At 45.6% G+C, this 11,634-nt stretch overlaps 1 long non-coding RNA gene across 3 annotated transcripts in view; it reads left to right on the forward strand.

Annotated features, from left to right (window-relative positions):
• The first annotated feature begins 992 nt into the window (after positions 1-992).
• The window catches only part of LOC108308382, a 30,200-nt gene continuing 19,558 nt past the window's right edge, over positions 993-11,634 (forward strand). The window contains exons 1-3 of one of the 3 annotated variants that reach the window (XR_001826903.2): positions 993-1,310; positions 5,307-5,547; positions 6,453-6,603. This is a non-coding gene — a long non-coding RNA (uncharacterized LOC108308382). The remainder of the gene's footprint in view (positions 1,311-5,306; positions 5,548-6,452; positions 6,604-11,634) is intronic. The other 2 variants (XR_005201118.1, XR_001826902.2) reach the window with 2 other exon arrangements.

Here is an 11,634-nt window from a genome sequence, read left to right on the forward strand (position 1 = left end):
GAGGATCCTCTTCCTAGAGGGCTCACTCACATGGCTGGTGAGTTGCTATTGGCTGATGGTGGAGGCTTCAGTTCCTTGAAACATGGACCACTCCAAACAACTCATGACGTCGTGCCTGGCTTTCCCCAGAATGAGTGATACAAAGAACAGCAAGGTAGAAGCTACAATGTCTTTTATGGGCTTCAAAGTCACACTATCATTTTGCAATATTCATTTGGTCACACAGGTTAGTCCTGCTTCATAAGGGAGGGGAATACACAAGAACATAAATACCAGGAGGCAAGGGTCACTGGAGATCACCTGGGAGGCTGGCAACCGCAGTTGCCTACTGGCCCTGCCATTGCTTCTGGGAATCAGTCTGCCCAATGCCTGAACTTCTAACAGCTATACAAATCCGATGCTCACGGAGATTCTCGAGTATCCTTTTAGAGAAGGGTCCACAGCTCCCGACCTACTTGAGTCACGTGTGTGTGCTGGCTCAGTCCCCTGCCCCAGCCACCACACCTCTGCTTGGGGCGCAATGTGCAAGTGGGGATGGCTAGGAAGAAGGCTCTGATGAGCCAGATACACAATCATGGCTTAGAATTCGACTTTAAAGCCAGGTCCACCCCCAGAGACTCTTTCGGCTCTAAAATGGCATCCAAACCTATTTAAGTGTCTGAGTTACACCTGTGAGGCTCTGGGGAGAATGCGGCCTCACTGGATTTCTGCTCTTTTCCTGGAGGGGAAATAACCTTGATGACTCAGATGGGAGTGGAGAAGCTGTTAGCAGTTATTGGGTCCACCTTTGGTGGAAATCTGGAAATTCCAGTGAGCCATCATCATTTTCTGCAAGATAATCTAACCTAATTTCAACTGTAAAATTTAAAATTTCAAATGTACTGAAGAGATAGTACATGCCAGACAGTTATACACAGTATTTCCCTTAATCGTCATAAAAAAAACCTGTGTAGTAGGTATCAGGCCCACCATTTTATAGAGGAGTGAACTGAAGCCCCAGAGGTTAAATAACTGCCCAAATTCCCAGCTAGCAAATGGGGTAGCCGCTTCTACCTCGTGTGTTTGCCTTCCAAGCCCGTGTGATACAGCTCTGTCAGAACTCTCCAAAAGAGAAAGGGCATAAATCACAGAAGAAGGTCTACCCTTCTTCTGTGGGAGCGGAGGGAGAGGGGGAGTGCCCTACACAGCCGCAGCAGCCAGGCATGAGGATGGGGGCTGGGGCAGCAGAGGACAGATGGGAGCTCCTGTTAGGAGCCACGTTTCCTCGGCTCCGAACCCTTGCTCCTGAGTCTCTGCAACAGCGATGCCCGGTCTATCTCAAGGGCGGCAAACTGTGCCTCTCCCTCCACCTACAAGGAGAGTCGGGTTGTTCATAATGATAGTTACTCTATGCCAGGCTTCCTGCTAAGTTAAGAACCACTTTTTAAAAATCCTCACAACATTCCTAGGAAGTAAATATTATTCCCTGCATTTGATGGTTAGGGAGGTGCGGAGTTGGGGAGTTTAGGAACAACCCTAAGGTGACAGAGCCCCAAGGTGTCCATGCTCACGTTTCAATCCAGGCTTCTGACTTTAGGGCCAGCAGAACTCTTAACCCCGTTTTCCACAAGGCAGAGATCGTGGGGTCAGGTGACCACATGGGCCGTTCATCTTGGCAGGAACGGACAGCGTTAGCTCCGACACAGAGGGCAGGGACCCCGCGGCTCCTCCAGGACTGGGACTCGCCCGCAGGCCCAGGGACCCCCTAGGGGAGCCTCCTGCTCTCGGGCTCCGCCAGAACCCGATGCTTAGGGGCCTTCGGTCAGGTCCTGGGATCCTCCCGCGGGCCTCGGCTTTCCCCGAGGGGAGGGCGACTCCCGCCGGGCGGGCCTGCTCGCGGACTGGACCTGGGCTCCGCGGCCGGGATGGGTGAGCTGGGGAGGGAGGCGCCGCGGCGCGCGGGGCTGCACACGCGGTCTCCACTTTCCCCCCGCGGGTCTGTGCGCGGCTTCGGCGGGAGCCCAGGTCGGCTGGGCCGCAGCAGCCGCGCGCCCGGGGAGGGAGGAGGAGGCGAGGAGGCCGAGGGCGCCCTGCTCCTGGGCCGCCGAGGCCCCGGAGGCTTTGTGTATGCCTCCCTCCCCCGCCTCCCATTCCCGCTTTCTTTTTCCCTGACCGAAGTCCCGGTAGAGTATCCAGCAATTAGCACGCGAGGAGGGGTGGAAGGCGGCGGCGGCGGCTGGGGTGGGGGCGGCGAGACCCCCGCTCGGGGCTCGGCTCTGCGCTCCGCCTGCGCTGCCTTCGTGCGCCACCTACCGGCTGCTCCGGGCTGCTGCGGCGCCCGCCAGAGCTGTTCCTAGGCAGATCTTGATCTCCGTGGACAATAGACAATGGGATTTTTTTTTTTTTTGGAACAATGATTTATTTTGGGGGTGGGGATAAGGAGGAAGGAGGGAGGGAGGGAGGAAGCAGCAGTGTGTTTGTCATCGCTTTAGAAAAAAAATCTCTGTTCTATCATTGTTTCTGCATATCCATTATATTGAGGACAAAAGAATCCCGTTCTGGAACAACAAAGCCAAGGGAAATGTTTTCTGTGGCTGACATTTAATTGTGTGCACAAGGTGCTACATTATCATGGGGAGAGACTGGAAAAAGAAAAGGACACAGCCTCGGTTCAGAAGCCCGACTTCCCTGCTTTAAGATGTGAGCTACATGTGTCCCATTTTAGATTGTCTGGTATATCTCCACTCGCGTTATACCCGACGCACAATTCTACGATTCCTCAGAGTTTTCCGACTCACCGCAAGGCTTCCTTGCGGATTATTTTTGCACCACCTCCAAGGTCTATTCTTCTTACAGCTAACGGGGATCATCATGTTTGGCTTCACAACCTCCCTACATGTTTCTTTTTCAGAAGCTGTTAGGAGGGACCTTGGAGAACACAGTCCAACCCTCTGATTTGACAGATGAAAGAGGTAGAATGTCTAGTCCAAAGTCACACAGGTAATTAGAGAGGGAGGCAGGACCAGAACTCTTGTTTCCTAATCCCTGGTCCCTCCGACCTGCTGTTTGATGTCCTAATGCCCAGCACTCCTGTTGTTGCTCACTCCGTGGCCTCCTTTCTAGCAGGAGAAACCCCCTACACAGCGAGTTGTATTCCACAAAGATGGGTGCCAACTCAGGACGAGGGGACAGAAGTGTAAGCTTCCTGGCTTGGGGGCAATCCCTTTCACCCCCTTTCCACCCCACCACCTCTGCAGAGTGAAGAAGAGGAGCGGTGTGGATAGCATCTTCATTTATTTCATTATTTTGCTATGATAAGTTAGTATGTAAAACCTTTTGCAATTGTTCCCGACTCTCCAGAAATTCCCCCTGGGATGCAAGGGCCTGAGCTCCACCTCAGATACAGGGCTAAACCAGAAGCATAACAAAAAATGTGTTCCATCTTTGGAAATTGTACTGAGTGGTCTCTTGGCAAAGGTGGTTTGCCCTTGGGAACTTGAATGATATGGATTTCCTTCTAAGGCACATGAAAAATCCTTGGGGAGAGGCAGATAGCTGATCATCCTGGAGAACAGAGACATTTTTCTTTTGCCACCTTCCAAAACACTACAACAGACGGCACTCCCCTTTAAACTATTACTGTGTCACACTGAGACAGAAGAATTTTCAAGTTTCAGATGAGAAGCTCAGTAAACATCTTTGCACATCCAAAATGAGTCAACCCATCATAACAGCCTGCTTGTTTTAAAAGTTGTTCAGTCTGTTTAAAGCAAATAGACCAATCTCACAGTCTGCAGACAACTAGACAACAAGCAGAGAAGATTTCAAAACAAAAGGCCAGAGCATTCCCTAACTCTCTTTAAACTGTCTTCTAAAAGCATTGGAAAGAAGAAAACACACTTGGGTTGTAAACAATTTCTAAAGCTTTCTGCTGGGTTTTGGCACTTTAAGAGAACTGGTTTATACAGGGGCCATGTGACAGGAGTCTGTTAACAGGAAGCTTAGATCTCGAAACCTCCTCATTTTCCTTTGTTTGTTCCTTTTTTTTCCTACAGGGCAGTGATTTATCCCATCTCTACAGAAAGATTCACAGTTCAGTGATATTCTAATATGACAACCACACACTTACAAACACCTTGCCTCAAGGATTTTGTGAGAATCAAATGAGATAGTGTAGGTGAAAGTACTTTAAAAAGCCTAAGGTACTCTTCAGATGTGAGATCTTATTCCCTTGTATTTGAGTGTTTGAAGGCATTGAAATCATTAATTGGAGCACTGCTGTAACTATGCTGTAGAGCTGTGATTTGGCCTTTTTTTTTTTTTTTTTAAGACAGGGTCTCACTGTATTGCCCAGGCTGAAGTGCAATGGCACAATCTCAGCTCACTGCAACCTTCACCTCCCAGGCTCAAGCGATTCTCCCACTTCAGTCTCCCATGTATGACCCATTTTTCAGATAGGAACTTAAAGTTACCCCTCAAGGGTAAAGCTTAACGTAGATTTGAGCATATTCAAATCTCATCTTAAAGAATATTCTCACATCATGTTGGAATCTGGTAAATGCTAACATACTGGTGACTCATTGCTTCCCCAATGTCCTTATTTGGTAGCATGCAAATAAAAATGATCATTTTCAGATTTAGATTTTCTCAAACCGTGGTGTGAGCAGCTATTTTTACTTTTGCTTCAGTCACCATTCTCTGTAGTAGAAAGTGTATTTAGAGTTGTAAAAACTGTTTTTCCATTTGCAGCCTACATTTAAATATAGGATACAGCCACTAAAGTACTCTCTTGTCAGATACAGGAGTCACATAGTGAAATCCAGGACTTCTGACATCTGGCCCTCATTTCCATATATTTAAGGACTCCATATCCCTAACTTCACAAGTGCTTCCTAAGACTATTTGCATAGCACTTCCCCTTACGACACCTCAATTGACTTGCAGATGTTCTACTGCTAATTCTCTTAACATTCATCTTTGAGAGTGGTGGGTCCATTGGAAAGATATCCAACTTGCAGAAAGTGAAACCTCACCCAGTCATTTGGCCTCTCTATTACAGGCCATGGGACCCTGTACTTGGCTCTGCAAGAAATGACTGATGTCACCAAAAAATGAGCAAATCTTATAAACCTAACTTCCCAATCGTTGTTATCCTGTCCCACCAAAACCAAAAGTCTGGCATGGTGGCTGCAATTTTAGAGGGGGCCAAGGCAAGAGTATCACTTGAGGCCAAGAGTTTGAGACCAGTCTGGGCAAAATAGTGAGACCCCATTTCTACAAATAAGTAAATAAATTAAAAACCCAAGCCTGCTATTACGTTTCTCCAGGGATCAGAGCTGGAGTTTACCTCCTGCTCAGAAAGCTCCTGCTGTGTCAGGGGAGCTTCGGACGCGTCATCAGGTTTCACCCCAGGACTCTATGTGACCTGCATCCCAGCCTTGACTCAGCAGCCTGCACTGTGACTAACTTCCTGTGACTGGGCTTTCCGATGTTGATGTTGATGATGTCCCTGCCAGGATAACCGGTCCACACTGGCCAGCTGCGAGAATCATTTAAAGTGGGTTTCAGGTAAATCACTTTCTGATCACCAATCCCTTTCTCTTTGATCAAATCTCCTGTGTCTCTTGGGGCCAGGTTAGTGGCACTAACTCACTGAATGCTTTTTGTTTTGAGATGAAATTTCGCTCTTGTTGCCCAGGCTGGAGTGCAATGGCATGATCTCGGCTCACTGCACCCTCTGCCTCCTGGATTCAAGTGATTCTCCTGCCTCAGCCTCCTGAGTAGCTGGGATTACAGACATGCAACAGGACCGACTAATTTTGTATTTTTAGTAGAGATGGGGTTTCTCCATGTTGGTCAGGCTGGTCTCGAGCTCCCGACCTCAGGTTATCCACCCGCCTTAGCCTCCCAAAGTGCTGGGATTACAGGCGTGAGCCAATGCGCCTGGCCTGGCTGCTTATGTTTATGAGGCTTTGGGGGGTAGGTAGATGAATCTTGCTGGTTCTTCTGCCCTGGCTCTCTTCTCTTGTTTCAGATTTTGTGATAAACTGGAAGACTTAGACCCAGAATTTGACACCAAAGCTAGATGAAACATGGGACAGTGCCTGGCCACAGAACCTGCCCTCAGAGCAGGTGGCTAGAGGCAGGAAATAGAAGGATGCTGCTGGGTGTTGCACCTTAGGCAACGGAGTGTGCTCTCGCTGTCTAAAGCCATCTGCCCTATACCTATCCCAAATGGGGGCTTGGCCATTGGGGCGTCCTCCACTATCCCCTCGGACTCCACCATCTTTACTGGGGACTTTGGCCCCTGTAAATTCTTGCAACGTATGAAATGCCCAGTGGAAATGTAAAATAATCATGTCATCTTTCACACATTTATGGTATGTTGGCAATGTTTCTAATAGCCACTAAGGGACAAGAGTTTATCTTTCTATCTTACATCTCATAAATCTCTTCCCTTTTTTCATCCCTAGTGTAAATTGTGCTTAGACCAATAACACGTTCAAAATTATAGAGCTTTTCATCACTACGGAGATGCTCTTGCCTGTGATAGGAAGGATAGCTACATCTGAAGCTGAGCAAATTTATTTTTCTCTTCGTCTGCATCAGGGTGACCTCTGGAAGGTAAGTGAAAGATTTTCACTTAGCTGGGCACAGGCTTTGCTCAAGGCATCTGCTTGTGAGAGCCAGTGTTTAAGGGGGAGGTTTGGGCCTAGGAGAGAGCTGGTCAATCTGTGTCTCCGTTCTTCCTTAGAGTTTCTTTTTCAGACTCCAGGCTGAGGGCAAGTCATCTGAGCTCTCTCACAGCAGTGAGGAACCTGGGTTGTGTAAATATAGGTCAGTTATTTAACCTGTTGGTGCCTCAGTCTTCTTTGGGGACAATAATAGCTCTATAAGTTCATCATGAGGATCGAAAGCACTAGAATGTGTGAAGAATTCAGCACAGTGCCTGGCGCATAAGGAGCACTTTTAAGTGGCAGCAGCATCATGATCATGACTATTTCTATCCTCCAGTTTCCGTGTGGCAGTTTTTGCCCTACCAGGTCCCTAGAGCTGCTGGAGGAATCCATGCACCATAAATGTTGCTGCACCTCTGGCTACGGTGCCATGAATCTTCATCTCAGTCTCTGCCTCTTGGGCAAGGAATAAGCATGGGAAGAATTGCTAACAAACTGGCAGAAATTCCAATCCTAGGCATAGATGGAGTCCTCAGACAGTTCTTGCGTCTTCTTTCCACTGCTGACTGCAGTTTCTCACGTAGGTCATCCAGCTGCTCTCACTCTCAGCCTGCCACACCTGCACAGCATCATGGACGGTTGCCAGAGCAGTCTGCAGAGGGCTCTTTCCACCCTCCGCCAAGCACTTGAGCTCCATTGAGTCTTTCTTTCTGCCCATACAGCTCTAGAAGGTCCAGACCCAGGGTGGAAATAACCCCCTTTTCCTAACTGTAATGTGATGTTTATTAGGTAGTTATTTCTCCCCAGATTTTACCCATATCTAATTGGAGGATTCATCTTGTCCCCTTTTTCAGAAGTACAACCTCATCTACCACTTTCTGCAGTGTTCCTTCATTCTCCTTGAGGCTAGCTCCTGTTCCCAAATGTGTAGGAGACATCTCTATTTCCATCTCCATCAAACATTGGATTTTTTTGATTGAGGGTTATGTTAAGACATTTTCTTCCCCGCTCCAGAAAAGACGCACGCCATATAATCAGGCCGTCCTTAACCAAAGCACTTGCCCTTCTCTCTGGGGGGAAAGGTGAATGCCATGCTAATCTCCCTCTCATCTGACCTCACTGCTTCACGTTCCTTATTTGCAAATGTATCAGACATTCATTCACTGTAGAAGCTGAAGAACTGCTTTAGGTAGTGTCTGAGTTGGAGCACGGTGAATCTCCCTCTAGGGCTTCAGGGTCTGCTTTCTCTTCTCTTTCTGAGTTGTTGAGTAAGCCCTAAGAACAGCTTGCATTTTCCTCCCTTAAGAACCAGATCCAGTGTAGAAACTATAGTTCTGTTTTTGAAAATGATGGCATATCATATGTGTTGACATTTCTTCCTTATCATGGTTCTCCCACCATTTATCTATCTATCAATTACTCTATCATCTGTTGATGGCTTCTTGCTGGCTACACGCTAACATCTGAGCCAGAGTACTTTCACTAAACAGCAGATGTGCCAAGATATGACTTACCACTCAACAATGGCCTGGTTTTTGCAAGATTCTGCTTGCTCTCAATGAGTGGAATTGGACATCTCTTTGGTAGCAGCATGCAATACAGAAGTGCCTAGAAATGCACAGACATGGTTATTACTGAAGCTAATATAAGTCAATAGAAAAATGCATGGGCAAAGCTCAGAAACAGAAGAAACACCTTTGTCTAAAAAAGGTTGGATATGGCTAAGTGGTGATCAATACTTGCAAGATTAAAAAGGATGCTCATCTTCGATTCCTCTCTCTTTTGCAACCCCATGTCCGGTTGGTCACTGGGTTTTGTTGTCCTTTCTTCATTTCATAATATCTCTTGCATTTCTTTCTTGCTTTTCCTTCCTACTGCACTCCAGCCCTGGTTAGAGTCTTTTTATCTCATGTGTGGTCCATTGTAATAGCTTTCCAACTGTCTAACTACTGTACATATTTTCTCTTCAAAAATCACCATAAAACTGCCATTGGATTAATCTTGTCAAAGTACTATTTCTGGCTGCGCATGGTGGCTTGCACCTGTAATCTCAGTGTTTTGGGAACATAATCAAGGTAGGAGGTTCGCTTGAGGCCAGGAGTTTGAGACCAGCCTGGCAAACATAGTGACCCACCCCTCTAAAAAGAAATAAAAGCTATCCAGGCATGGTAGTGTAGTCCTAGTTACTCAGGAGGTTGAGGTGGGAGGATGGCTTGAGGCTGGGAGTTCCAGGCTGCAATGAACTATGGTCACACCACTGCATTCAAGCCTGGGTGACAGAGTGAGACCCTGTCTCCAAAAACTAACTAGCTAGCTAAATAAATAATGCTTTCTCAAAACTTAGTTTCCTGTAATTCTCCAATTTCCCTCTAAGAAGATAACCACAATTCTTGTTGTATGGCATTAGAACCCTTCATGAAGCAGCTCTCCAATTTACTCATCTTTCCCATCATTCTTGATTAAACCTCCACTTCTGCCAAATGGAGAAGTGCCAAACCTCTCCTCATCTAAAATTTTCTTATGCCATTCCAGTTTCCGGATACACCCTTCCTTTCCCTTTCTGCCTTTCCAAATCTTCCCCCATTCCTTGAGGTTCGGTCAAATCTCATGCCCAGCTTGAAGTGACCACTCTCCTCAGAATACCCTGAGACATTATTTTTAATATAATTAATTTTGAGCACTCAGCAAACACTGTCCCATGACTTTTTCCCTAGTGTTTTGAGTTGCTGCCTAACTTTCATATGCGTGCCTCTCATCGTATGTCTTGTGTGGTGAGCTCCTCAGAATACCCTGGTTGATTCGTATTCTAACTTCCTTCCAAAGCATCTTGCATGAGCTTGCACTAACGAGGCATTCAATAATGTTGGACTTAATTAACAGAAGAAAACGCAACTTTCAAGACAAACTAGTTAAGCCATTTTCATCATCAGCAAAGTTGACGGGTCCGGAATTTCATTCCTGTGCATGTCGAAGTTGTGCCTGTTGAAATGAGGGCGAATGTGTTTTTCATAGCATTATATATCTGGAAAGAATCTTGTGAGGTCATCTTGACCAGTTTCTTGGCTCGAAGTCATCGGAGACAAAAAGAGATCTATCATATGCTCAAAGAACCTAGAGAGAAAATTCCTCAGTATATTGGATAATTAAATCTCAGGGTTGTATCAACTCTCCCTGAAACAGCTCTCTCCATACGCACACAGCTGTCACTCCAGGCCAAAGTCCTAAAATTTCAGCGTACTCAAATTTGCTAAACTCCTACAGTGTATGTTTAAAATGTAGGCTTCCACGCCCACTCCAAAGAGTAGCATTCCCTCATTCTGGAGTTGAGGGCACATGAATCTGAAATATATAGATTCAGTTTATATGTAATATATCTCAGGTGATGCTGATGCAGGTGGTCTGTAAAAACACACTGTGAGAGAAAAAATAAGTTATTCTGATTTAATTTTTTAAAATTTTGGTTTAAGCATATTCATTCCAGGACCATTTCCCATGAACATTAAAAAAAAAAAAACGGATTAATAGTTTTTCTTAATGATTGCATGTCCTTATGTACACATTTTTAGCCTCATGTATATTAAGGTCTCTCTATAAGTTGAACTTGATGTTCAGCACATTTATTGAGCACCAATGTGCCAGGCATTATTAGTTATCAACATGAACGAGTTAAGTACTGAGGTAGATTGATCCTCATTCTTAGGAAGCTCATAGTTTAGTGGGAAAGTAAAAAACTGTGATAATGATGGTGATGACCTATTACCTTTCATCCAAAGTTTGTAGACATTATATGTGTTTGTGGCAGTCGAGCAGGAGCAGAGAACTGGGGTTTGTTGTTGGTGGCACTAGGCAGAAAGAGTATGTAACTTGCCCCTTGCTCTGGCTCCTGACTCTTTCCTCTAGGGCTAATGAATGCCGTCACCCCACCACTCCAACACCTTTCCAAGAGCAATGAGCATTAGTCACTCAGTCTACTATGCCTTACTGAATATTTGGAATGATCAGCACTCTGTAAGGCATTTGCAGAGGATATTGCTCCCTTCCCATGTCCCAGACTTTGCCACAATACCTCTCCAGTCCTTCCCCATTCATTTGGGTCCCTGTGATTTCCCTGCCATGAACACCAAAGGCTGAGTGCCCTCTACATTCATAAAATACTTGGTGAGTACTCCAGTGTGCAAGGCACTTGCCAAATGATGTGATGAATATAAAAATGAATGAAACACGGATTCTACTCTTAAGGAACTTACAGTCTAGTGCTGAGATGCATCATGTACTAGTCACAAAGTAGACATAAGCAAATATACCATGAGGTTGCTTCCAGCCAGGAATGGAAGCAACGAGGCTAAAGGTATAGGAGCATTGTGCAAATGGGAGGTGAATTTGGGATGGAGGTGTTGAAGGACATCTGGTGAAGATGGCCAGCAAGTAGTTAGAGAATGTGTGACCAGAGCTTGGAAGGAAGGAAAGGCAAGGGACACTGGTGTCATATGAAGCAGGACTGGATTCTATTGTCTAAAGAGTGCAGCAGGCAGGAGAAGGGGAATTAAAACACAAGAGAGGTGACTCAGAAACACTGTCTTTTCTAATTATACCTCAATATAATCACTGAAAGTTTGAATTTGTAGTGTTTGAAAGATGAAGTAAAACATTCTATTTCCTGATGTAACTCAGAAAATACATTTTCATTTTTTCCTTGCCCTTTCTTGGGGGATGGGCTTTGAATATTTCCATGTAGTTTGACCAGTGTCTCTACTAGACCTATGAAAGAGAGGCTTTTTGTACTAGACTAGTGCCTCTGTGTATTATTATTATTTTTTTTAATTCAGGAGAAAATGGAAGGAACTACAGATGGAAGAAAGGAAAGAGAGCAAGGTCCCTGTTTATGGACATCTCTGTTTGCTGATGATTAAGGAGAAACATTGTGGATTCTGACTATGACCTGATTTAGGTGAAATGCATTCTTTTTTTTTTTTTTTTT

This window comes from Cebus imitator, unplaced genomic scaffold (genome assembly GCF_001604975.1).
Source record: "Cebus imitator isolate Cc_AM_T3 unplaced genomic scaffold, Cebus_imitator-1.0 Scaffold4, whole genome shotgun sequence".
NCBI classification, from domain to species: domain Eukaryota; kingdom Metazoa; phylum Chordata; class Mammalia; order Primates; family Cebidae; genus Cebus; species Cebus imitator.